At 44.1% G+C, this 26688-nt stretch overlaps 1 protein-coding gene across 2 annotated transcripts in view; it reads left to right on the top strand.

The window, feature by feature from the left end:
- Positions 1-5205: 5205 nt before the first annotated feature.
- Positions 5206-26688, top strand: part of LOC149456877 (putative glutamate receptor) — a 74066-nt gene continuing 52583 nt past the window's right edge. For both annotated transcript variants that reach the window (XM_089684341.1, XM_089684342.1), the window contains exon 1: positions 5206-5357. The gene's annotated coding sequence lies outside the window, so the exon portion shown is untranslated. The remainder of the gene's footprint in view (positions 5358-26688) is intronic.

Genomic DNA, 26688 nt, shown 5'->3' with positions numbered 1-26688 from the left:
TGAAACCTGAATACTGGCCTGGGCAGGAAGGTGGAAGATTGCCCGGTATTGAAATGGTTAAGGGCCAAGTGGACTAGTTGACTATCCTTTTTTCCCCTTCCATCTCTGGAATTGTGTATGTGTTGAGGGATTGGTTAGTGAGTATAATTTCAAGAAAACCTTTTGATGTGTATCTGAGACTGGAAGAGTTCTGAAGCAAATATCTATATGCTTTTGTGTCTATAATCATATATTTTTATAAACCCTTTTGGCAGTTTATCTACTATTTATATTAAAACTCATTTTTAAACTTGTGTGTTGCTCTATGTGTCACTTTTGGAGGTATATTTAACCTGCTCCCTCCCAGCCTATAGTAGAATGATAGCTGAGCGGAACTCTCATCAATCCGGGTGGGCGTCATATGACGTCCTTGCCATATCACGGTTCAGGCATGGCCCTGCTGTGGCGAGGTCTGTCAACAGCTGTGTACCTCAGGCACAGCCAAAGACAGATCTGTGTACTGGCCGTTGCCAGGACCATGTGACCTGTTGTGACTAATCACAGCAGGTCACATGACAATTGTAAACAATGGATGGCTTCCTTTCATGCCGTCCATTGTATACAATTGTGTCACTAGCTGTGATTGGTCACAGTGATCACATGTACAGACTGGGTCAATCACAGCCCATCTGTGTCATGTGATTAGTTGTGGCCAATCACAGCTAATCACAACAAAAAACCTTAATGAATCGATTTCATTCAATTAAATGCTTGCTTATAGCAAAAAAATTCTTTGCTATAAGCAATCATAATGTGATTTGCTGTCCTTACCCAGGGATGATGCCTTCTATGGAGTAATTTTGCAAGGTTCAGCATCTCACCTAGACATATTTTTACAAATCGAGAACAATTTCTAACATTCTCAAACTAGGCTAGCCCATGTGTCAGTAGTCTTGCAAGTCTACATTTTTGGTCCTTCATAAGGACCAGGTCATCTTACATCCAACACTTTTTCCTGATACTCTTTCAAGTATTAGCTTTTCATTTGAATGAAGACATTTTACTTCCACCATTTCCTAAGCCAGTCCACCCTATGGTAGCTGCCTTACATTCTTTGGATGTTGTCAAGTCAATTAGGTTGTATTTGAATGCCATGTCAGGGTTTTGTAGGTCAGATTTTTTGGTTTGTGATTATAGAGGACCCACGTAGGACTCTGCAGCGTTGACTACTACTTTGTCATGCTAGATCCAGCAAACTATTGTCCAAGTGTACCTTATGCTATCAAGCACCAAGGACCACTGTTTCCAATTACAGCGTATCCTAAGTGAGCAGTAACAGCATCCTGGTCTTTTTGTAATTCAGCAGCAGTTATGGAGGTTTGTAAGGCAGCTTGACAAGATCGCCAGTTCATATGTTCAATAGGTTTTAAAAGTGGATGTGGCAGTATTAGATGATGCCAATTCTGGATGTAAAGTTTTACAGGTGGCAGTTCAATTGGCTTGTTTACTTTTCTTTTAAATGTTCATTCTGATTTTCTGTTTTATTTTTGTTCTGACGCTGTCTCAGTAGATGATGATCTAAAAGCAGAAGCTGTGTCCTCCAATGAACAAAGAAAAAATAGTATTCACTGTAAAATCCTTTTTTCCGCATTCATTGGAGAAAACAGCACCCACCTTCTAACTTCCTGTTGCCTTTGTGTATAAATACTGTGCCATGTTTGCTATGCCATTTAACTGAGTGTGGGGGATTTTGCTCATCAGCTGGATTCACCCCAATCTTTAGATTGTTTTAGTTGTACCTAGCTTACCTACACATAGGTGGCACTATGCCCAATTAGATGAAACAAAACAAAATATTTTTTTTCAAAGTTGAGTAGAGGAATGCTTGAACCTCTCAGCATTTTGTTTGCTGTGTTCCTGTTGCTGATTTTCCCACACTTACCTGTTTGGTAAAATATTGTCTCTAGAACAGAAAGTGAGGAAAAATCTTTTTATCGGGGCCCTGGATTAAATCTGACAGGGGTTCTCCTTCCCCCATTCTATCCAAAATCATAAAGAAAAGGGAAAGTATGGGGTATAGATGCACTTTAATAGGTCAATCTCAATACACTGGTAAGAATAGTGTGAGCAAATCAAAAACTATTAAAGTGATTTCTGTTTGTCTAGTTTCTTAAATATGAATATGCTTATGCAGCATCCTCTAGTGTACATAGTTAGGTAAATTTAGTTTGGCCCCCAAGTAGCTAACCTTAGCATGCCTGTGAGGTTCAAGCTCAGGTCAGGCTGGAAGGCTCTGCAGGTCAGGCCTATGTCGCCTCCCACTGGTGTGGATGTTTCCAGAAATTTCTAGAAGCTAGTGGGCGGGGGTAAAGGGGAAGGGGTCTGAATATTCATGGGAGTTTGACCAATCCCCAGGGACAGTAGTACAACCTCTCCCTTGCTCTGGGCTTCACTCATAGAAGCCAGGTGTGCTGCTATTTCCTACTATGGGTACATAGAGCGTCTGCATACAGTTAGGACTTTGCTATTTCTAAGGGAACATAGAGCTCCTAAAAGTTGATGGGATATTCGCTACTGATCCATTAAGGACTGACATTATTGCGGATTGAGTACAGTCTAGAATCCATTTTTGCTGCAAGTTGTACATAGAGCTGTTGTCCTCCAAGTTGTTGTTGAACTCAGTTTGGGCATCCCATAATCCTTTATCCCCATCCAAGTTTATATTCCCCAAAAAAAACATAAAAACAAAGGACAAGGACTTTTTTTTGACTATGTGTGCCTGCTGAAAATGAGTGTTGCATGGCTGTGCAAATGGGGACCCAAAATCCAGCAGCTCCTTAGGGGGCAGCGCTACACTTATATTAGTGAGATATGACTTTTTGGTAAGGTTTCTCTGTAAATACATCAGCAGATTTAGAGCGGTATTAAACCCCAAACCAAAAATGTATTAAATTGCAGCTTACCAATCATTAGATGTGGTGATTATGTTAGTTTTCTCTATTTGGCTTTTTCTCACTGTTTTTTTACCTGGTGATCTGGCCAGTCACACACCTCCAGTATTAGTGAGACACAACTCTGGAGGAATGAGATGGGAGCAGGGGCAGACTGACCATTTGGAAACTCGGGCATTGCCCGAGGGCCCGGGGTCAGTAGGGGGCCCCATGAGATGCTCTTGGTACCTTTTTCATAGGCTTTTTTGAGTTTGGGCAAGGACACAGGGGCCCCATGATCCCCTATTGCCCGGGGGCCCCATGAGTTGTCAGCCGCCCCTGGATAGGAGGCACAGCAAACAGCACCATTGTCAGCCATTGTCAGTCTGGGGGGGGGGGGGGGGGTGTTGTAAGTGTTGAATGTTATAGCAAATTTAGATACACTAAGGCAGGCCATAGACAAGTTGAAGACCGCACGTCTGTCGATCAAAGAACAAAAATGGTACATAGTTTGTGCCACCACTTGCTTTGTTTTTTTAAACAAAATCCAGCATATTGGATCAGGCATTTTCGATTACAACATGAAAATTGCATGTCGCAGCTGGCATAATAATGATGCAAAAAATGAACTACCAAGAATTTGTTTGGTTTTATCTCTGTGACATATATTCACTATGCTCTATGGGTAGGCACTGCTGTGTCACACATTTCACAGAACCTACCTTCTAAACTACAGAGGTGCTGAGAGGAGGAGTTCCAGGAGGCGGAGTCAGTACAGGAATCACTGCTTGCAGGCATCAAGGTACCATGGGACATGTAGTCTTTAGAAAATGGAGAAACTGCAAAGCATGCATGGAATCCAGAAAGTTGTGGAAAGTGATGGCCAGCAGACAGGTAGCACTCACAACAAGAAAGGAGATTTTTCAAGTAAGCTTATTTTGGATTGCCAAACATAATTGTATCACTATTACAATGCTGATTTTATAAGATGAAAGTGTATGATGTGACCATAGATCTCTATATATGGCATATATGGCAGAAAGTGACCAATGCATACTAGTACAATAACAGAGGAATGCTTAAAGCAGAATTCCAAGTAAAGATTTTCTGTCCCGTGCAGTGGGGCTGTGCCCGTACTGCATGGGTTAACTGCTCGTTTTGTCCAGGGGCCCCTGAAAGGTTATACTTACCCAATCCTTCAAACCTCCCAAAAACAGCACTTCCCCACATCCAGTGGTGGACTGTTCCTGTCATCCTCACGTCCAGAACCAGCCTATGGGTGTGAGGACATTACCACTAGAGCACAGGGGGGGCAGAAGCAACGGGGACCGGTCTTGCACTCAGAGGATCGGCGCATTAGGTGACTATATCTCCGCTCTCATCACCCCTAGACCAAAATGAGCAGATAACCCATGCAGTACGGGAACAGCCCCACTGCATGGTCCAAAAAAATTTGGCCCAGAATTCCAATTTAACTAAACCGAGATAATTCTAAAATCATAACAAACACCTCTATTCTTGTCCAGGGGCCCCTGAAAGGTTATACTTACCCAATCCTTCAAACCTCCCAAAAACAGCACTTCCCCACATCCAGTGGTGGACTGTTCCTGTCATCCTCACGTCCAGAACCAGCCTATGGGTGTGAGGACATTACCACTAGAGCACAGGGGGGGCAGAAACAACGGGGACCGGTCTTGCACTCAGAGGATCGGCGCATTAGGTGACTATATCTCCGCTCTCATCACCCCTAGATCAAAATGAGCAGATAACCCATGCAGTACGGGAACAGCCCCACTGCATGGTCCAAAAAAATTTGGCCCAGAGTTCCAATTTAACTAAACCGAGATAATTCTAAAATCATAACAAACACCTCTATTCTTATACAGGCTTTTCTATAAATTCATTATAAGAAATTCCTATTTGGCATTTAAACTTTTCACACATTCTACCACATTCTATTAATATTTTTTTTACAGATTTAATAGAGAAGGAGGGAGATTGGAGTGATCACAATGTGTGTGGGTGTTCTATGTAAATATACTATATTTTCCTATATGCGAGGCAAAACCACTTCCACACACCTTGTGCTGCAATTTCATGAAGAATTCAGTGCTTTTTCAAATCTCGTATTTTCTTACCACTATGAGTCTGTGAATGCGTCTCCCAACACAGTCTGGTTGTATAATATTGCTCTATATTATTATTCTCCCAAAGGGAGCAAATAATTATCCTCCAGTCAATCACTGTGAACAACAGAAGCAGTAATACTCACATTCCAATAAGGGGCCACTGAGCCATAAGTCTTGCTTGCTCCTCCTTCCTGAATCCTCAACATCTCCTATTGAACTGAAAGATTTGCAGCTTTTTCTTGAGCAGATCTCTCCTCTTGCATTGCTGTTCAGGAGTGAGTAAGAGACAGAGGAAGCTCAAACACTGCTGTAAAAAAATGTAAGTGCAACATTTTTTCTATGTATCTGTTGTGTTTTTTTTTTCTTTTTTCTACCTTTTTACTATATTTCAATTAGATTTTTTTATATATTATTTTTCTTTCTGCTTTTTTTTGGTGCTTTGTTGACTTTTTTAGGATAAAACATGCATTTTTATGGTCATTTTAATGTTCACTTTGTCTTTGGTTCATGTGTTTTACCGACTGATGCATAGCTTTTTTTTATGACAGGAGCTACTGAACAAAAAAGAGGAATGTTAATGCAAAAAAAAAATATTAATTTATATATTGACCAAATATATATACTGACATTTGCTTGAAAAATTGTAGAATTTAGAGCCACAGTATTTTTAGCAACAAAATTTATTTTGAGATCACAGTGAAAGTTTTGAGAAGTTTATTGTGAGTCGAAGTTTAGAATTTTTTAGTCATTAAAACAAAGCAGAGCCGATGTATCATATTGTAGGTTTCTACGATATCCCTGTGAATGTCCATTCAGAAAGAGAGCAGGTTAAGGTGGGAAAAAAACAAGTGTGCTATTTTTAGTCGATGTGGTACTGATTCAATTACCTAGCAACGCATCAGAAATCTATGATAGCTTGCATGCCAGAGGTGGGAGTTTTGTTAATTTTAGCAAAACTTGGTTAAGCTCATAAATTTGGGAGTGTGTAGAAGTAGCCAATGGCTTTACCCAGGTCCTGCCTCATCCCTAATAATGGAGAATTTTCCAATGCAAATTTCAGGAACAATGGCTTAGCTCTTAAAATTCTAGAGATTAAAAATTTATAATCAAATTTTATACATATGTTCTTGTTCTATGTGTGCACCCTAAAGCTCATCTTCTTTTGTCCTTCAATATTTTATACTTTATTTGATGTGGTGTTCTTGAAAAGATGCCAGCATTGATTGATCAGCTTCTTGGAACATTATTTTTTACTCATATGCATATATTCCTTGTATATACACAACACAATGCATGTCTTTCGATCTCCCCATAGCAACTAGCTCTGGCTTACCTCCGTTCTTTAAGAAATCTGTCAGGATAGGAATATGGGAGCTGCCATTACTGACTGGTATTTAAAGGTGCATGTTTTGGAACTTTCCTCCTTATCCTGTACTGAATCACTGACCTAAAATAAGCATGCAGACAGTGTGAGAACACCTGATATACGCTTGCTTAGGCACAATTGTCAACAAGCTGACCTTTACTAAGGATGGGCCAATGGCTTTCTAAGAGACAGTAAGGCAGTTCTTATTAATTTCGTAAAATTTTCTTTACCACATTGATGACCGAAAATTAAAATGTGTGTTTTTAGTTATGTAAAAATAATATAATACATATGAATAGTTAAAATGTGCAGTCAATATATGGTGCTCTAGAGTCTGTCGAATGCAACTTTTCTGCAGTTCTTTACTTTACTACTGTGCTTTAAAACGAGTATGATTTGATCTCCCACTGTTCAATTCTGTTCAGAACACACAGATGAATGAGTCAGGGAAGGGACACATCCTTTGCCTGTCTCAAGTTCATACAACTGTATGTGGATTTCAATTACAGAGAGACAGTCCACAAGTGAGCAGCTGCTACCTGACTGCCTTATTAGAACCCCCAGAACACAGTGTCATATAATAACTGAATTTAATATTAATTGCTAAAATCCAGATTTTCTCAAAAGTAATTAATAATCTTACTTAAACAACTGGTTTTGTAACATTCAGTGCAAATAAGACTTACCCAAAAAAGTTCTTATTCACATTTTTGCCACTATGTTCCAAAAAGCTTGATATTTGCATAGCTCAGTCACTAAAAGTGAATGCAGATACAGTACTCAAGTAGTAGAGGACTTAATGCAGTGACTTCTTCCTAATCCAACAGCTCAAGGCAAAGTATCACTTTAGCTAACCCATTGTGTTCTGGAAATCCTTTGTCACGTAATAAATAAGTATTTAAAAATAAAAGGTGTGTGTACGGCATGCTACGTGTTTTGTTTTCTCCTTGAAGGCAAGCACATGAATACAAATTTGAAACTGATACTGAGCAACAGTTTTACTTGCCAAAAAAATTGTAATGTAGTTACTTTTGATGCTCCCACCCAGGGGCGGACTGACAACTCATGGGGCCCCCGGACAATAGGGGATCATGGGACCCCTGTGTCCTTGCCCAAACTCAAAAAAGCCTATGAAAAAGGTACCAGGGGCATCTCATGGGGCCCCCTACTGACCCCGGGCCCTCAGGCAGTGCCCGAGTTTCCAAATGGTCAGTCCGCCCCTGCTCCCACCCCACTGTGTTTCACAACTGTACAGCAGAAATGTTGTCAATTCTTTTTCAGAACTTGCAATCTTCAGATTGTGGATCACTAATGCTGTCTATACTTCACATTTCAAGTTACTAGAAACTGATTAACCTGGATTTCACCAAAAACTGCAAGAAACCTTGAGGTCTTTGTTGCATTCTCTAGAAATCTGTGTATTTACAACATCCAATGAACAGACTTTTAATGGGAACGTGAGTGTGTAAACCTATGAAATATGCATATATCTTACTGCCGGCAGGCGGCAAACTTGAGGCAGCAAATCTAATTACAAAGCTGATGTACTGCTGTTGTACTAATATTGTGTATAGATATAGCTAACAGTATGTGAGATTATACATACAGCTGAATAACTCGGAGCAGGGACACAGCCCCTCCATCTCTCCTAATAGTGCATTGCCCATCTGAATTCCCAATAAACAAATGCAGAACTAGTGCTGGGCTTTCTGTCCTGTGAACAGAGTAACATTAAATAATGTATACAAATAATGTAATACTAATCAACATCAACTTATAAACCTGAAGAAAAAATATATTTTAGCAAACAAAATACAACTACTGTTGTAAAACATATTTCCAAATGTTTTTTACAGTACATGTCTCTGCTCACATTCTTAGTGCTTTACTAAGCTCTGCTTACTTTTTTTCAGAGCTCCTTAGCCCCGCTTTCGAAAGGCTTGCTGTATATGGAGCTCAGTAGCGTAATCTGAAATTTACCTGGTTTTAACCTTCTACAGAGCATTACCCCTTCTCTCTATAGAGCATTGTCTGAGATTTTAAAGAGAGATGGAGGGAGCTATTTAGAGCATAGAGCAGATACCGCTTTCTTCTCTCCAGTGGACACTGCAATGTTGGATTATATGTGCCATTCATAAAATGTAGGCTGCGCTGTAAAGCCTATGGTATCCATTGGAGTGTTCTGTGCCTATGATGTAGAGCAGGTGTCTCCAAACTTTCCAAACAAAGGTTACTGTCCTTCAGACCTTAGGGGGGCCAGACTGTGGCCATTGGTAGTGAAAACGGTCCTGATGTCAGTGGGAATAAACCATGCCCCTTCTTTGGTGTCAGTTGGCGGAATGGCATCCCCATCATTGGTGTCATTGGGAGGAATTGTGCTCTATTGTTGGTGTCATTGGGAGGAATTGTGCCCCATTGTTGGTGTCATTGTGAGAAATTATGCCCCATTGTTGGTGTCATTGGGAGGAATTGTGCCCCATTGTTGGTGTCATTGTGAGAAATTATGCCCCATTGTTGGTGTAATTGGGAGGAATTGTGCACCTTCATTGGTATCAGTGGAGGGAATTATACCCCATTGTTGGTATCAGTGGATGAAATATTGTGCCAGGGGCCAGATAAAACTAAGCAAAGGCACACTGTTTGGAACTTTGCAAGCAATAGTGATTTGCATGGCTCCTTCCACTAAATAAGGAATAAACCTCTTACGCTTTGAATTTGTAAGAACATAAAGTTTAAGGCTATCTAAAGGCTTTATTTGTATGAAATTAATTGGTGCCCAATTGACTTAAGTAAAATTACCGCCAGTAAAATTACTTACAAAGAAGATTTTTTTTTTCCTGCAGTTGACATTTGTTTGATGTGATCATCATACGGTTGTATTATATGATTTACTGCCAGGCAAATTGAGAGGGGTTGAACAGAGCTGCTGAAAAAACTACATTATTCATGACTAAAAGGAAGGATTTAGGTGCCTTGTCCCACCAATCAGCAAGTAGGAAGGTGTTGCTAGGTATGACCAACCACTAATTGACAAACAGGCTTAGAATAGTGATCAGCAGTGACAAGGCTGCTAGCTATGCCCATGCCATGGATCAACATGTACTGCTGTTGTGATTGTGGAAACAGGGGTTGCAAGCATGATAACAAAGCTGAAAATTTGTCAGGAGAGTGTTGTCAGGAAATGGAAACCCAGCAGTTCCAATGGCGGGATCAGAAGGTAACACAAAACAGTGCAGGGATTTATGTGAAAACAGGCCATTATTTCTGATGCTTTGGGCTCCATAACATACTGTATCTACCGTATTTGCCGGCGTATAAGACGACTTTTTGACCCTTGAAAATCTTCTCAAAAGTCGGGGGTCGTCTTATACGCCGGTACACATGTTAGGGGGGCTGCGGCATTAAGTACAGGGGTTTGCAGGGGCTGATGTCTCTTACCTGGATCCAGTCCTACGACGATCCGGTCCAGGAAGCGCGGCGTCTCCTTTAGTTCGGCCACTGGATGTTCGTGCGGCTGCTCGGCTCCGCCTCCTCACCGGTGATTGGCCGCCAGAACTGTAGCTCAGGAAAGGCACACAGGCGGCCAATCACCGGCGAGGGGGCGGAGCCGAGCGGCCCCACGAAAATTGAGTGCCGGAGCAGCAGGTAAGTGCTCTGTGTAGAGGTGCTGCTGCAACCACATATGCTGGCTGCAGCAGCACCATACGAGAACAGGGTCAGCAAGTCTCAGTGGGAGGAATAGTGCCCCATCATTGGTGTCACTGATACCAATGATGGGGCACTATTCCTCCCACTGATACCAACGATGGGGCACTATTCCTCCCACTGATACCAACGATGGGGCACTATTCCTCCCACTGACACCAACGATGGGGCACTATTCCTCCCCCCCACTGACACCAACGATGGGGCACTATTCCACCCCCCACTGACACCAATGATGGGGCACTATTCCTCCCACTGACACCAATGATGGGGCACTATTCCTGCCACTGATACCAATGATGGGGCACCATTCCTGCCACTGATACCAATGATGGGTCACCTATTCCCCCCACTGATACCAATGATGGGGCACTATTCCTCCCACTGATACCAATGATGGGGCACTATTCCTCCCACTGACACCAATGATGGAGCACTATTCCTCCACTGATACTAATGATAGGGCACTATTCCTCCCACTGATACCAGTGATGGGGCACTATTCCTACCACTAATGCCAATGATGGGGCACTATTCCTCCCACTGATACCAATGATGGGGCACTATTCCTGCCACTAATACCAATGATGGGGCACTATTCCTCCCACTGATACCAATGATGGGGCACTATTCCTGCCACTAATACCAATGATGGGGCACTATTCCTCCCACTGATACCAATGATGGGGCACTATTCCTTCCACTGATACCAATGATGGGGCACTATTCCTCCCACTGACACCAATGATGGGGCACTATTCCTCCCACTGACATCAATGATGGGGCACTATTCCTCCCACTGACACCAATGATGGGGCACTATTCCTCCCACTGACACCAATGATGGGGCACTATTCCTCCCACTGACACCAATGATGGGGCACTATTCCTCCCACTGGTGTGCATTGGAAGAGGGGTAGTCTTATACGGCGAGTATAGCCCAAACACTACATTTTAGCAGGAAAAGTAGGGGGGTCGTCTTATACGCCCAGTCGTCTTATACGCCGGCAAATACGGTAAATGTATATTTTGCATGTAGTTTTACTTTAACAAACATTTTATGTATTAGAAGGGGTGTTGAAAATTTGTTGTCTGTTAAGTGCTCTTCTGTGTAGCAACCTAGAGGGATCCCCACCTCACCTCCTTTAGAAAATTTGCAAAAATTGGAAACTTTGTAGGGAGTTGTGGAATGTTTTTCAAAAGGGGAGCAACAAGATTCACCAGACATACTACAGACCTAACATAATTTTAGCAGGATGGCCACAGTATTGTTTCTATACAAATTACAGTTCATGTTCCTTACCTGGAGGGCTAGGTCCAGTAGATCAATGAAAGTCCACAAATACCACCACTTCATCAATGTTACATCTGCAAGATTCCTCGCTACCACTGACATTTTCATCCATTCTTCTGTTCAAAATCTTCGCCCATCTTGATCAGCCAGACTGTGATGTAATGTAACTCTCATACATGCTCCTGGGTGAAGAGCACATGGCAAATGCTGGGAATGTACACTGAGCTGTGCATGCACAGCGCAGCATACACTGTAAACAAGTTTGGAGGAGCATAAAAATCCTTTAATGCAGAAGAAACATATTTATGTCTCTTCCGCAATAAAAAAAAACTTTCCTGTTAACAAATTTTGTATTTTTTGCTAAGGTGTTCATTTGTAGTGTATGTAAATCATAAAATTCTTTTCTTCTATGTGTTCCTTTTAAGGGTGTAAAAGATACATTAAAATATTTTGTTATATCTGTTGTGCAAAAAAAAAAAAACTCATTGATGCTGCCAGAAATTCAGTGCTGTCTTGTGCACTCTGCAGTGTTATTCCAAGCATTGTAATAGCCATGCCCAGATCAGTTCTGTAGACTACAGAACACCCCTACCTAAGTTACGGAGATGAGGAGAGAGGAAATAGTTTTGTAGTGTAGTCCTAAAAACGTCTTGGGCTAGGGTGACAATGCTGCTCCTCCATAGATGCAGTACAATGAGTGAGCGTTGTCACCCTAGGACAGAAAGACCATGTACATGCTTTAGCTTGTATATGAGTGGTATGTACAGTAAGGTTTTACAAAGCAGTTCTAGGATGGCTAGCTTTGGAGAAACCTTTAATGTACCATTTAGCTCCAGTCCTGGAATGTCAAACACAGATTTTAATGGGAAAGTTGACTGTCATTTTAAACAAGCTTCTAGTAGGCGTGATTAACTTTCAGCGCTATATGTTACTGGCAAGATCGCCAAGGGAAAAATAAAGGAAAGAAAGGCTGAGAACAGTATTTCATAAATCCCTATACAGCCATTTACTGATCGATATACTTCATAACTTGTAAGCCAAACTGTTGGAGCACAGTGAGAAACAACTAACAGAGCGTTGGCTTATCAAGATGTGAAATCTGCTTTAAATTCCACCTCTGTATTTCTTGCTCCATCTGCTGTCTCAAGGAGTGGGTAGAGATGTATAATTCACCCCTCTATGGCAGACCTGTCCAGACATCGCATGCAGTGTGAATATTTTTCTTTACGTCCTTTTGATGCACAGCCAATTCCTGTTCTCCTGGGTGGATTTTTCTGCCACATTGCTTTTTATCAAATATTCATTTTATTGAAAAGTTTTAAGACTGTAACGGTTTCTTTCAGACTATTCTTCTTCCGCAACCATCTCCAGGGAATGAAGAGTTATGCAAGCCAAGCCTTTCTTAGCAGCTAGTCTGCCCATCTTGAAAGCAAACAGTGAGGGCTGTGAATCACATTAGTTAATCAAATATGAAAGCAGATAACTGCCAGATTGTTTAGCAGAACATAAGTCTGCTATAAAACAAAGATGAGCTTGTTTGACTGAAGCCCTGTAACCCACCTGGTTTCTTCCAAATAGTATCAATCAGATCCTATAAAGGTTCACATATCAAGCACTATGATTGGGTGGGGTGCAGCTATAGTGAGAATCAGGGGCGGACTGACAACTCATGGGGCCCCCGGGCAATAGGGGATCATGGGGCCCTGTGTCCTTGCCCAAACTCAAAAAAGCCTATGAAAAAGGTACCAGGGGCATCTCATGGGGCCCCCTACTGACCCCGGGCCCTCCGGCAGTGCCCGAGTTTCCAAATGGTCAGTCCGCCCCTGGTGGGAATCTCACCACTTGTCAGTGCTCCAGAGGACCCATTTGTCAAATTTGACAGTTAGGTCTTACTCTGTATTGGGGTACTGAAAGACGAGCATGAAAGGGCTGCAGAAAACTGAGTTTCAAAAAAGAAAAGAAAATGTTAAAGTATATCTAAGGTTGCCACCGTTTTAGAAAAAAAATACCAGGCATTTGTTCCCTAAGTCATACCTTCCAACTTTCTGAAATGATAAGAAGTAAACCTTTAAGCACATAATATGTACGCAAAGGACCCTGCCACAATCTTGGTTACACAGACCACAAAGATCAGAAAGTGATTGGCTAAATCACTACTTTTTTTACCTCCATTTTTCCTTTTTATTGGGTTTTCAAAATCACAAATGCAGTAAAAAAAAAAGGTTGTATAAAAAGTTTATTGCAACCGAATACTTTTGGTGGTAAAATAGTACATTTTATATAGAGATGTACACATCAGACCAAAAGGAAGGACACCTGAGACTGCAAGAGTAATTTGGTCTCTAAATGAGGGATAGTTGGGAGCTATGTCTAATTACATAATTTGGCCTCTAAAGGAGAGATCTTTGCAACTGTGTTCCCAGCTTTAGCTCCTCGTTGCAACGATTACATTTGGTTATAACTTTCCCTGATGGGCTTTTTGAACCTTACATTTCCAAGAATGCTGCAGGAAGACTGAGGCAACAGATGGATTGGCCCTTCATAAGGAGGGACAATTAGGGTGGCCATAGATGGGTCGAATTTTGATCCATGTGTGGTAACTGCAGTTGAATAGAAAGCAATCTACTGGTTCAGTTTTTTCAGCCGCTATGAATGCATGGCCAGCTTTAGGCACTATAGAACCCTATAAGAACTCCTCTTGACACAGCAGCATGAAAAGGCACAGAAAGTACCTAGAAGCAAGCATGTCCTTTTAAATCTTCCTTGGATTAGCCTTGAACTTTTCTCTTTGATGTTTTACATTTACTTCAACATTAAACAATTATAACAGCGATGCCACGCATGGCTGGAGAAGATGAATATACCTGTTCTTTCTCCAATTATACTCATTAGTACAAGTTTTACCCTCAACCCCTGGATGTTCTGGCACCCCACAGACTTGTACAGTAATTGTTTAGTAGATGCTCTCTGTAATTACGGTTGTCCCAGGACATTCTGAAGACCCTCACCATGTAGGTTGTCTAGACATCATTAATTCCACTATGTCAAATCATTATGAGTTTGTTTAACTTTCTTTTCATTATGCTATACCTTACTAAGATAAGCCGCCTCAATGAAAAAAGTGAAATAAAATAGAATTACACTGCATCTAGGCACCACAAACCAAAAACGTTATTTAAATAATTTTTTAATATTCGAAGGAAACACACCTAAGCATCCATGTCTCCATACTTTATAATGTTGAGAAATCACTTTAAAAAACACTCCTAGCATTTCTGGCCATGGACATTCTTGAGTAAGGACAGATGATTCATGTAGCATTTACTTCCTAGAATTCATCTGCTTTTAGCTCATGCATGCAGAATGGAGGGTGTGCTTAACTGAGAAAACCTCTCCTCCACTCCTGAAGACTTCGAGGATGTATGACATAATTTTTCTAGGCCCAGAAGCCAGGAAGTAACTGAACAGATGTTAAAAAAAAGTTGAAAACAAGTAAATATGATATATGTAATTAAACCTCCTGCGCTTCAGATGAATAAAAAACTAACTAAGCAGCCAGCACCCTCTTTAACCAAAAGTGTATGAATAAATTATAAAAATTATAAAAATTGGTGCAGTGCTAAACAAATGCCATTAGATAAATGGACATAACCCTAAACTAATACATAAATATATATATATATAACACAAATAAACATGCATGCAAGGATGACCCCCTGTCAATCCCCTGTGGGGAGAAACGTGACCATATATCTATGATGGTTAATATATAATCATGCAAAGGGACAACACACTGCAGCAAGTGATAAAGTGAATAAATGCAGTCCACTTCAAACAAAAACGGTGATTCTTCAGAACGTGAGAGTGCCAATAGTGCCACAATCCTACAATGGTCTGAGTGCCTCCTCACCTCCCCGCATCGACCACAGGGGCCAATACGCCTTGATAATATATAGGGTATAACCCTCAGATGTCAGCCGGTCACAGATCCACGGCAGATTCCACCTCAAGTACTGTATTCCAAAGCCACCTCCAGCCGCTGTTAATGGTGGTAATAAACCACCAGGCGATGCTCAGAAACACAAAACAAAAACTCCCATAGCGTGATACTGTAATTTTAATTATAAAGTATAGATACAGGGTTCCTACTCACATTTCCACATAAGATTAAAAGCATATGACAAGTCCTCATGTAGTCCTGGTACTGCGGGTGTACCTGGAGTCCCAATATGGCGCGTACGTCGGAAGTGACGTCACCGCGTACCGGAAGTGTCGTCAGGGCGTGCCAACGCGTTGCGTCACGGGTGCACGTGACTTCATCAGGGTACAAATTTTTAATCTTATGTGGAAATGTGAATAGGAACCCTGTATCTATACTTTATAATTAAAATTACAGTATCACGCTATGGGAGTTTTTGTTTTGTGTTTCTGAGCATCGCCTGGTGGTTTATTACCACCATTAACAGCGGCTGGAGGTGGCTTTGGAATACAGTACTTGAGGTGGAATCTGCCGTGGATCTGTGACCGGCTGACATCTGAGGGTTATACCCTATATATTATCAAGGCGTATTGGCCCCTGTGGTCGATGCGGGGAGGTGAGGAGGCACTCAGACCATTGTAGGATTGTGGCACTATTGGCACTCTCACGTTCTGAAGAATCACCGTTTTTGTTTGAAGTGGACTGCATTTATTCACTTTATCACTTGCTGCAGTGTGTTGTCCCTTTGCATGATTATACATTAACCATCATAGATATATGGTCACGTTTCTCCCCACAGGGGATTGACAGGGGGTCATCCTTGCATGCATGTTTATTTGTGTTATATATATATATATATTTATGTATTAGTTTAGGGTTATGTCCATTTATCTAATGGCATTTGTTTAGCGCTGCACCAATTTTTATAATTTTTATAAAGTAAATATGATATACTTTCCTATCTATTTACCAATGCTGACAGCATAAGGATTAAAAATAGTAATTGTTGATTGAGTGCTTTAAAGTGGAAGAATTGGCCTGTGTCCAATTAACTTCCCACAATACAGGTCCATTGTTATGTATACAATTTTTTAAATCTGTGTGTTGGTACCTTTTTTCATTATAATGCATGGCAGTCATGTAACTGCAATGCCTCTTTGGGACCAGCCTGTCCTGCCATGAACAGCTATGACGAGAGGAGCTGCTGTCAATCAAACTGGAGACACAGGCAGCTGGGAGCTTGATGGGGTGGGTAACAGTGATTGACAGAGGCTGCTTCTATCATTGCCTGGTCCTGCCCACTGCCTGTGCCATTTAACGCCAAAAAGATCAAAGCAGTCATGTGACCTGGAACTAAAGGATGCAATTAAATGTATTATGCAATCTCGTTTTCAATACTTTGCTTTATTGTTTGATTGCACCCAAAATAAAGATGACATGAATACCTCATGTGTCTAAGACCAGGGGTAGCTTAGTGCAGTGCAAGACAGGAGCACCCTAACAATTCTAACTTTGGGCCTAGGGCAGTCAGGTGCCATTCAATACAGCCAGGTGCTGTGTCTTCAACATTACTTTTTGGGACTGTTATTCCCTGTTTTAGCTGCACTATTACGTCCACTGTTATGGAGCTCAAGTTCAGTTTGCTTTAATGTAGCCAGAGACTTTAGCAGGTCCTCAACCATTTGTTTGGAGTTTGTGATTTCTTCAGTTCTGGGCATCCCATGTTTCTCCAATTCAAATCCAAGTTAAACGTTCCCAAAATAAACACACAAAAAAACCCTGGACTATTTCTTGAGCTGTTAGAAATAGCATGGAAAATTCCTTTTGCCTTGATATGGGTGCTGTGTGGGGGGAAATAGGCCTGAATTCCAGCAGCTCCTTTTGGGGGTAGCTCTACATGTGGGGGCTTGTCTGGAAAATTCCTCCTAAATTACATAGTCTTTGCCCATAGCTGTTTTTGAGGACTGCTATTTTGCTTAAAGAGCAAAGAGGAGTCATTATAGTACTGGCTGCTTGCTTTTACTAATTTAAAATGGACATTGCCAGCAGCAAGCAAGTGCAAAACTGGGAGCTGAAAGGCCAGGCTGCATTTCAACTATTTTGGGCCAAAGAGCAGCCATTGCCAATGCTCAGGGACTGTGTTTTCTACCAACTTTAAACCGTTGTTGCCCATAGCAACCATCCACAGACCAAGCTATCATGGGACTAAAGTGCGCTTGGGACATCCTGAGCAGGACAGAAAGCAGAACTGTATTACTACTGAGGGACTTTTCAGACCAACCAGCCTGGAAACAGTACCTTCTATTCCTGCAGTGCAGTCAGTGAACTTTGTTGCGGTATATCAAGAGTTAACTGAGGCATGGGAAAGTCCTGCTACACAGAGAAGGTTGGCTCCAGTGTGTCAGGAGGTGGGACTGAGTGGTAGACCCTGTGAAGAAGAGTACACCCAGCATGTGTGTGAAAGGAGCAAGATGGCGGTTTATGTGCGGAAGTGCTGGAGGTGACCCGGTCAGCTGGAGGGTCACGGGAGGAATGCAGCCAGGTTGTGTCTGTGTCAAAAGTGCATTTTGGCCAAGGAGTATGGGAGTTTGCCCTCAGCCAAGGAAGGAGACCTGCCACTATCAACAGCATCCAAGAGTTAACAGAACAGCCAATAGCAACTAGTGGAACTAACATGCCAGAGCAGGGAGGAACCACATTGTTTGCCCTGTCCCCCACACTCAGAATGTGTCATCGGAGTCATCAGGTGAGCCAGTGGGGAGTAACAGTGGTGGGGCAATAGACTTGGGGTCCCCTAGGATCAGGACAAATTTCGAGTCTCTGAAGGCAGGTGTGGATGAATGGACTTCGTCAGTTCATCTGATGCTGAATGGGACTGGTGGGACATCCCTAGCTAAAGAGAAAATGCTGTCTGAAGGGTCCCATGAACAGCTGAGTACCCCTGATTCAGCAGAGCATGAAGCTTTAATTCAGCAGCTGCTACAGAGTGCAAAGGAACTGCAACTGGACAAGGCTTCTGTTCAACAGAGAGTTTATGGATGGAAACTTTGTATTGACATGCCGGTTTTTATCCTGCTAATTGTAAGTGCAATACTGCAAATAAATGAGTATATCTTTTACATATTACACTATGAGCGGTTACTTTTTCTCTCTTGGGTATTCACTGTGTGAAGAGTCATCTGCCATCTAAGAGCTATATGATTTGGAGGATATCCTGTGTTTTGTCTAGATTTTCTGGGGTACCTGTCTGCCAGCCCTTGATACATCAGCCGAGCCTGATAACTGCGCTATTTGATTAATCCTTTGGGTGGTCAAATTTTCTGGTAAGAGGCTGTGTGATTGGGTGGAAGGTGAAGGACTTTCTCTACCTTTTTGGTCTCCAGCTTCACTTAAACCACCAGCATTTACAGATTTTTTTTCATATGTTAATTTGTGTCATTTTGTATTTAATTTTTCACCTTTGGTGGGTGATTGGCTGTAAATAGTTATTTTATTATAAATCTAAGAGCTACACTGTTTTATATGTGTATACTTGTGTGCATTAATGTTCATTTTGCTTGCAGGAAAGCTTGGAATTTTGAATGTATATAATTTAGGTAGCCAGCGGCAGGGCTCTGCTATTTAAAATGTACATATCTGAGCATGTATTTATTTACATTTGTGTATTTATTTAAATGTATTTTTCTACTCGCAATTTTATTGCTACCTTTTGTACAGCTATTTATTTACTTTTTCCTTGTGGAACGCCACATGCTCTAAGTTTATCTGTTATTTCCCCTTCTTTTATCCACATGGGATGCCCATGCTCCAGGGCTCAGAAGCTATTTTTGCAGGCCCATGAGGACAGGGCCTGTTTTTAGGGGGGTGAATTCAGCACCCCTACGGCTTTGTAGCACCCCAAAATTTTTGGTTTGCATAGCATTACACATATGCGAGGCTGGGGCTATGTCACCAGTGCCTCATTCAACCAGAAAGTGGAAAACAGTAATTGTAAGTAAAAGCAAAAAATTATTGTTCCACTATTGAACATTAGATGATTTCACATCAGCACGCAGAGCTGTATGCTAAGTGATTTTTATTGAAACAGGGGCAAAGTCCTCTTTAAGTTTCTGTGGAAATTACTCCTCATGGGCTGCATCTTCAGTCAGCAGAACAGCCAAATCATATGACCGGGTTTTAGGGGAGGATTGTATGGTGTTTAAGAGTCCTTTCAGGGTACCAGGCAGAGTCCCTGTTAGTCTCAAGCGCAAGACTGCGTGCCAAAATAGTAAGGGGGAGGGCTAAAGCTGGCCATACACTAACAGATACCTACATCCACGTTAAAAAAACACAGATAGACAAATCTCCTGCTGTGCCTATTGTATTCCGAATACCCAAACTGTTTGGTTGAATATTTGCAGTCTGGCTCCTTTGATTTTTCTGTAATTAGGAACTAGATGAAATTTGCATAGCGTATGGTCAGCTTTAGTTTAGCATTGGCAAAACAGACCTGTTAATTTCTCCATTTTCATGAGAAAGAGGTGCTTGTGTCACAATGTGAATGAGGAGCAGCTGTAGAGGGCTGGGGGGAGGGACCTGAACATGGTGCCATGAGGAGTAGGAGTTCCAGACGCCCGCCACGCGTGACAGAAGCTGCCTTACCTGAGCCGATGCGGTGTCAGATTCTGCGGGGACCTTGAGTGCGGGCGGTCCTGGTGGCGGCCAATGATGGGTACTGGTGGTGATGGGTGCTGACCGGAGGAGACCTTGGGAGAGTCGTGGGTGCTGTTGGTTGGAGAGGAGCGCTGGACTCCCCAGACGTCGACAGATTGAGTGCTGGAGGCAGCGGTGCCGGAGGAGAAGGGGACAGTGAAAGTGTCCATGTGACCACCCAGGGGACTATGGCGGTAATTTTGAATGTGACAAATTGTCCTAAAGGAATAGGAGAGCAGTGAGACAGCAGCATTGGGAGACCCTGAGACCCTAAAATACCCCAGGCCATTTTGACACATATAGTTCCCCCCATTGATTCACCTGGACCCTCCTGGAACCTGCCTTGGAGACATCGTTCCGGACTGAAAGTGCAGCGGGATTGAAGGATCCTATACGGTCGGCATGGAAGGTAGTGCTGAGTTGCTGTAGGCAACAGCAGGACATTTAATCCTTTGTTGTTTCTGATATAATTATAACAGGAGAATCACAATAGAAGAAATAACTTAAGGATCAGGGGTCTACTAGAAGAACAGGAACAGGAAGAGGACTTGTGGGAGAAAATAAAGAGAATGTTTAATCCAATAATGGGAAGATCAGCAACAGAAAAGTTTAAAATTAAGAGAGTACATAGGATTAGACGGCCAAAAGGAATACCGGCGGAAATCCCCAGAGACGTGATAGTTTGATTTCGTTATTTTGAAAACAGAGAGAGAATATGGAAAGGTTTACGTGACTCTACCAAAATAAAATATGAGGAAACCATTTTGCATATTTTTGTGGACATTGCTCCAGAGACACTGGCTAGAAGAATAACTTTGAAACCGTTGTTGGAGAACATGAAAGAGAAAAAAGTTGGATATAACTGGGGCTTCCCAGCATGCTTAATCAGATGGAAAGATGGAAAATCAGCAAGGCTGAGGTTCCCAGAAGATTTCAACGACTTCTGCAAGAAATTAGACTTACAGAAAATAGACCTTGAAGGATGGTCAGAGGGGCTTGGAGAGAGTGGAAGGCAGGGATTAGGAAAATGGCAGTGGGTATCTAAGAAGAAGAAGTAGGAAAGTGGGGGCCGGGGGCTGGGGGGTGAGGGTTGGAGAGAGAGCACCTTTTTTTTTTCTTTTTTTCTTCTTCTTTCTCTTTCTCCTTTCCCCCGGCCCTCCGCGGCCGCATCATGGTTCCCTTGCCCCCCGTCCCTTCTTTCCCAGCTTGAGATAATGGGTGGGATGGAGGGGCAGTGAGAACATGGATCTGGCGGGCGGTCTGGAAGCCAATTCTGGGGATGATACGAGCTAAGGGTTGGGGGTGGCGTGCGTATTCTGAGTCTCACCCCATACTAGGAATCGCTGGTGGGAATATTTCAAGACAGATTCCAGGGCAATATGTAGGCCAGAAGGGTTTTAGGGTAAAGAGAAGAAGAGGGAAGGGAGGTTGGGAAATGGGGTGGTGGATGGGCAAACGGGGGGGGGGAGGGAAGAAAATGGGGATTTTTGGTAGGGAGGGAAGGGAGAAAGTCCATATTTTAAAATGTCTCTGTCTTCCTGTGTTGGGAATCCTGGTAGGTTAGGGAAATAATAGTTGAAATGAGCTTGATTAAGTTTATGACTTATAATGTGAAAGTGTTAAACTCCTCAACAAAAAGACATAAGATACTTAGAGAAATTCACCAAAACTCCATAGATTTAGTATTTCTTCAAGAGACACATATACAGTGAAAGAAAATAAGTATTTGATCCCCTGCTGATTTTGAATGTTTGCCCGCTCACAAAGAAATGATCAGTCTAAAAAATCGAAATGGTGGGTGTGTGGTAACATGAAAAGACAGAATAGCAACAAAAAAATCAAAGAAATGCATGTCTAACAAATTATGCACTGATTTGCATGTTCATGAGGTAAATAAGTATTTGATCCGCTATCATTCAGCAGGATTTCTAGCTACCAGGTGTCTTTCATACAGGTAACAAGCTGAGATTAGAAGAAGTCTCTTAAAGCCCCAGAAACAGAAGAGGAAAAGAAGAAAAACAAACAGAAATATTTAAATGAAGTGGAGTTGCCAAGAATAGCAGAATAAAAATGAGTGGCCCTAGAGAGACCTATTACCCTGGAGGAAATCACCTTGGCCCTAAAAAATATGGCTAAAGGAAAGAGCCCTTGCTCCAACGGATATACTGTGGGTTATTATAAAAAATATAGAAATCTCCTAGTCCCTAAAATGTGTGGTTATATGAATGAAATAGGGGAGGGGCTCGAAATGAGGGAGGAGTCATTGCAGGTACATATAACGATTAAACTTAAGGGAAAACAGCACACAGTGTGCCAGTTACAGGCCCATATCCTTACTAAACATTGACACCAAATTGTACGCTAAGGTATTGGCAACCAGATTGAAGGTGTTGATGCCGGAGTGGATACACCTGGATCAGGTAGGATTCATTTCGGGAAGAGAAGGTGGAGATAATAGTCTGACATCATTGCTCCTCCTATAAAGAGTAAAAAGAGAGAAACTGCTGACTTTATTCCTGTCAATTGATGCCGAAAAGGCTTTTGACAGGGTTAACTGGGTGTCAGGGATCACGGCGCCGGAATCCTGCATCACGGCGCCGTCCCCCCGCGCATGCGCACTGGCGGCGAGCCGCGGCTGACAGGATGCCGCGCATGCGCAGTAGAGAGTCGAGGGCGCGCCTCAGGCGTCCAATGACAGCCGGGGGCGCGTCCCAGCCAGCCAATGACAGTGCAGGGCGCACTATTTAAAGATGCCCTGCACTGTCACCCATTGCCGCAAGGTCTTATGTGATCCTGGATACCTGCTCCTGTTCTGTGACCCTGTTTTCAACCCTGACTACGCTGCCTGCCCCTGTGTTTGACCCGGCTTGTCCTGACTACTCTGCCTGCTCCTGCGTTTTGACTCGGATATCCTGACTATTCTACGGACTGATTTACCTGGCTGACCCTGCATGTGACCTGACTACTCCTTGCCCGCTGATTTGGTACCCCGCTTACCCCCCACGGGACCACTATCCGTGCCACCCTTCTGGGACCGTCATCCGCCTCATATCTGGCTCTCCCGGTACCTACACGCATCCCCGGAGGCCTTCCCGGCCGCTGGTGGGCCCGCCCAGAGGTCGTGACCTGGCCCGGGACTGTTTCAGTCCATCCCCACCATCAGGGGCCCTGGTGAAGGCACAGCCCGGGCTTAGACCCCACGCTCTGGGTTGGTCTATCAGTTGGCAGCCGGAAGGCTCCGCCTGGCGGATCATAACAGTACCTTGCGGCCATGACAGAGCCAGGAGGTGGACCGGCGTCCCTAGAGGATATTTGCCAGCACCTGGCAACTTTGACCCAGGCCTTCCAGAACTTCCACAGTCGCTGCGCCCGACTGGAAGACCGCATGGAGACATTAGCCCCCCAGACTCCCCCTGCTCAGAGTCCCGCGTCTGGGGAACCTCCCGCTACCCCGACATCCGGAGCGGTTGCCACACCCTTAGCTCCTGAGCCCCGTGTTCCCCTGCCGGAACGGTTCCGTGGTGACCGGAGCCGCTTCCGAGCCTTCCGGAATGCTTGCACACTTTATTTTGACTTGCAGCCCCGCACATTCTCCTCCGAGACCGTCAGGGTGGGGTTTATAGTCTCTCTCCTTCAGGATGAGCCCCAGGATTGGGCTCACCGTCTGATGGAGAGGCGTGACCCCCAGCTTGACTCCGTGACCAAGTTCTTTCAGGCCATGGCAGTATTGTATGACGACCCTCAGCGGGCTGCCTCCGCAGAGGCTACCCTATACTCACTGCGGCAGGGCCGCCGGGCAGCCGAAGAATACGCGTCCGACTTTAGGCGATGCATGGGAGACACCAGATGGAACGATGCGGCCTTATGTCACCAGTTCCGCATCGGGCTGTCTGAGTCTCTCAAGGACGAACTAGCACGAGTAGGCCTACCAGACTCCCTGGAAAGACTGATTGAGTTGGCCATCCAGATTGACCGTAGGTTAAGGGAACGTCGGCTGGAAAGGAGCAACCAGGGTCAAAGGGTGGCATGGATCCCACCGAGAGACACAGCTCCAACCCCAGGGAACCATCCCCGAGGCACGGAATCGGGGGACAACCCGGAACCCATGCAGCTGGGACTGGCCCGTTCCCACTTGTCGGTCGAGGAACGTCAAAGGAGACGAGCGCTGAACCTATGCCTGTACTGCGGGGAAGCTGGTCACCAGGTGCGCTCCTGTCCTGCAAAGATGAGTAAGTCCGCTTCCTTTTCTTTTACTTTACCCGCAGGAAGGGATGATCAGTCCAATTACCTGGCCATACCTGTGTCTTTGCAGCTCCCGGGAAGAACACTATCGGTGACCGCAATCGTTGACTCTGGAGCTTGTAGTTGCTTTGTCGACCTGACTTTTGCCCACCGGCAAAAAATACCACTGCAGACCAAAGAAAGGGGGTTCAACATCTTCTTGGCAGACGGCTCCAGTATAAAATCAGGGGTGGTGGACCAGGAGACACCACCCATTTTTACCACAATAGCAGACCATCACCAGGAATTCCTCCGTTTGGATGCCATCGCATCACCCCTATTTCCAGTCATTCTGGGGCTCCCTTGGCTGCGGGCCCATAACCCCCAGATTGACTGGGAAAGGGGAACGATTCAATTTAGGTCACCCTACTGTTTGAATCACTGCCAGGTCACGGGATCCGTGGGTCCCCGGGTCCTCCTGTGCTTGGACGGTGATGCCAATCTATCCCAGACTATTCCCCCGGCCTACCATGACTTCTTGGACGTTTTCAGTAAGCGGGGGGCTGACGTTCTTCCCCCACACCGTTCTTACGATTGTCCTATAGACCTCCTACCCGGATCTGAGATCTCGTTCGGCCGGATCTTTCCCTTGTCAGAAACGGAATCGGGTGTACTGAGGGAATATATTGACGAGAACCTGCGGAAGGGGTTTATTCGTCCTTCCACATCCCCAGCCAGGGCCGGGCTGTTCTTCGTAGAGAAGAAGGACAAATCGTTACGGCCCTGCATAGACTACCGTGATCTAAACAAGATAACGGTAAAGAACCGTTATCCCTTACCGTTAGTCCCCGAGCTCCTCCAGAGATTGAAATCGGCAATGATATTCACTAAACTAGACCTGCGGGGGGCCTATAACCTTGTCCGTATCAGGGAGGGGGATGAGTGGAAGACTGCCTTCCGTACGAGATTCGGTCACTACGAATATCTAGTGATGCCATTCGGGCTCTGTAATGCACCGGCAACCTTCCAGCATTTCATCAACGATGTTTTTCGTGATTTCCTCGATGTCTTTGTAGTAGTTTATTTGGATGACATCCTAATTTTCTCCCCTTCACTGGAGGTTCATCGAGGTCACGTAGTACGGGTATTAGAACGGTTGCGTCAACACGGGCTATACGCCAAGGCAGAAAAGTGCTGTTTCGAACAGCGCGAAATCACGTTCTTGGGACTGGTTCTCTCTACCGCGGGGGTCGCGATGGATCCCCAGAAAGTCACGGCGATCTTAGATTGGCCAATACCCGCCGACAAAAAGGGGGTACAGCGTTTCATCGGCTTTTCCAATTTTTATAGAAAGTTTGTTAGGAACTTCTCCGGTCTGGTCTCCCCGATCACGCAACTGACGAAACAAGGGGTCCGTTTTAAGTGGACTTCCGAAGCCCAGACGGCATTCGAGAAGCTCAAAAAATTATTCACGTCTGCGCCCATCCTCTGCCATCCGGATACTTCCCTCCCATATGTCTTGGAAGTGGATGCCTCTGAGAACGCGGTAGGAGCGGTTCTGTCCCAAAGAAATGGAACCAAGGAACTACTGCACCCCGTGGCGTTCTTCTCCAGGAAGTTGACGCCGGCTGAACGTAACTATGACATTGGAGATCGGGAGCTCCTGGCCATCAAATCCGCTCTAGAAGAATGGAGGTACTTACTGGAAGGAGCCACACACCCAATCCTAGTCTTCACTGATCACAAGAACCTGGAATATTTAAGAACAGCGAAACGACTGAGACCTCGCCAGGCAAGATGGGCTCTTTTCTTCTCGCGATTCACTCTCCATATTACGTACCGACCCGGTACTAAGAACACAAAACCAGACGCTCTGTCCCGCATGTTTGAGGACCCCGATGACACAGTGGCACCTGACACCATCTTACCGTCCGGGAGTTTCCTTGCTCTACAAACAGAACTTCGTTCCAGACTCCTCGACGCTTCTACAGGACTACCAGTTCCGTCGGGGTCACCCCTCCTGAACCACGGCGGGCTGTTTTGGAAGGAAGACCGGATCATGGTCCCAGAAGAGGTGCGAACCCTGGTCCTAGGGCACTGCCACGACCATCGAATGGCAGGTCACTTCGGGGTTGCAAAAACTCTGGAACTACTACGGCGCTCGTTCTGGTGGCCGAACATGAATAAGGACTGCGAGCGTTACGTCCAGACCTGCTCCACCTGTCAAAGGAACAAGCCCTCCAGGAGCCGGGCATGGGGATTGTTACGTCCATTACCAATACCCAAGCGGGCCTGGCAAATGATTGCCATGGACTTTGTGGTCGAACTCCCACCATCCCAAGGCTACACAGCAATAATGGTGGTCGTGGACCGCTTCTCAAAGATGGCACATT

Source organism: Staurois parvus, unplaced genomic scaffold, assembly GCF_062004578.1.
Source record: "Staurois parvus isolate SC_StPar_1 unplaced genomic scaffold, SC_StPar_1.0 ptg000346l, whole genome shotgun sequence".
Lineage (NCBI taxonomy): Eukaryota > Metazoa > Chordata > Amphibia > Anura > Ranidae > Staurois > Staurois parvus.
This window is presented reverse-complemented; position numbering and strand designations above follow the sequence as displayed.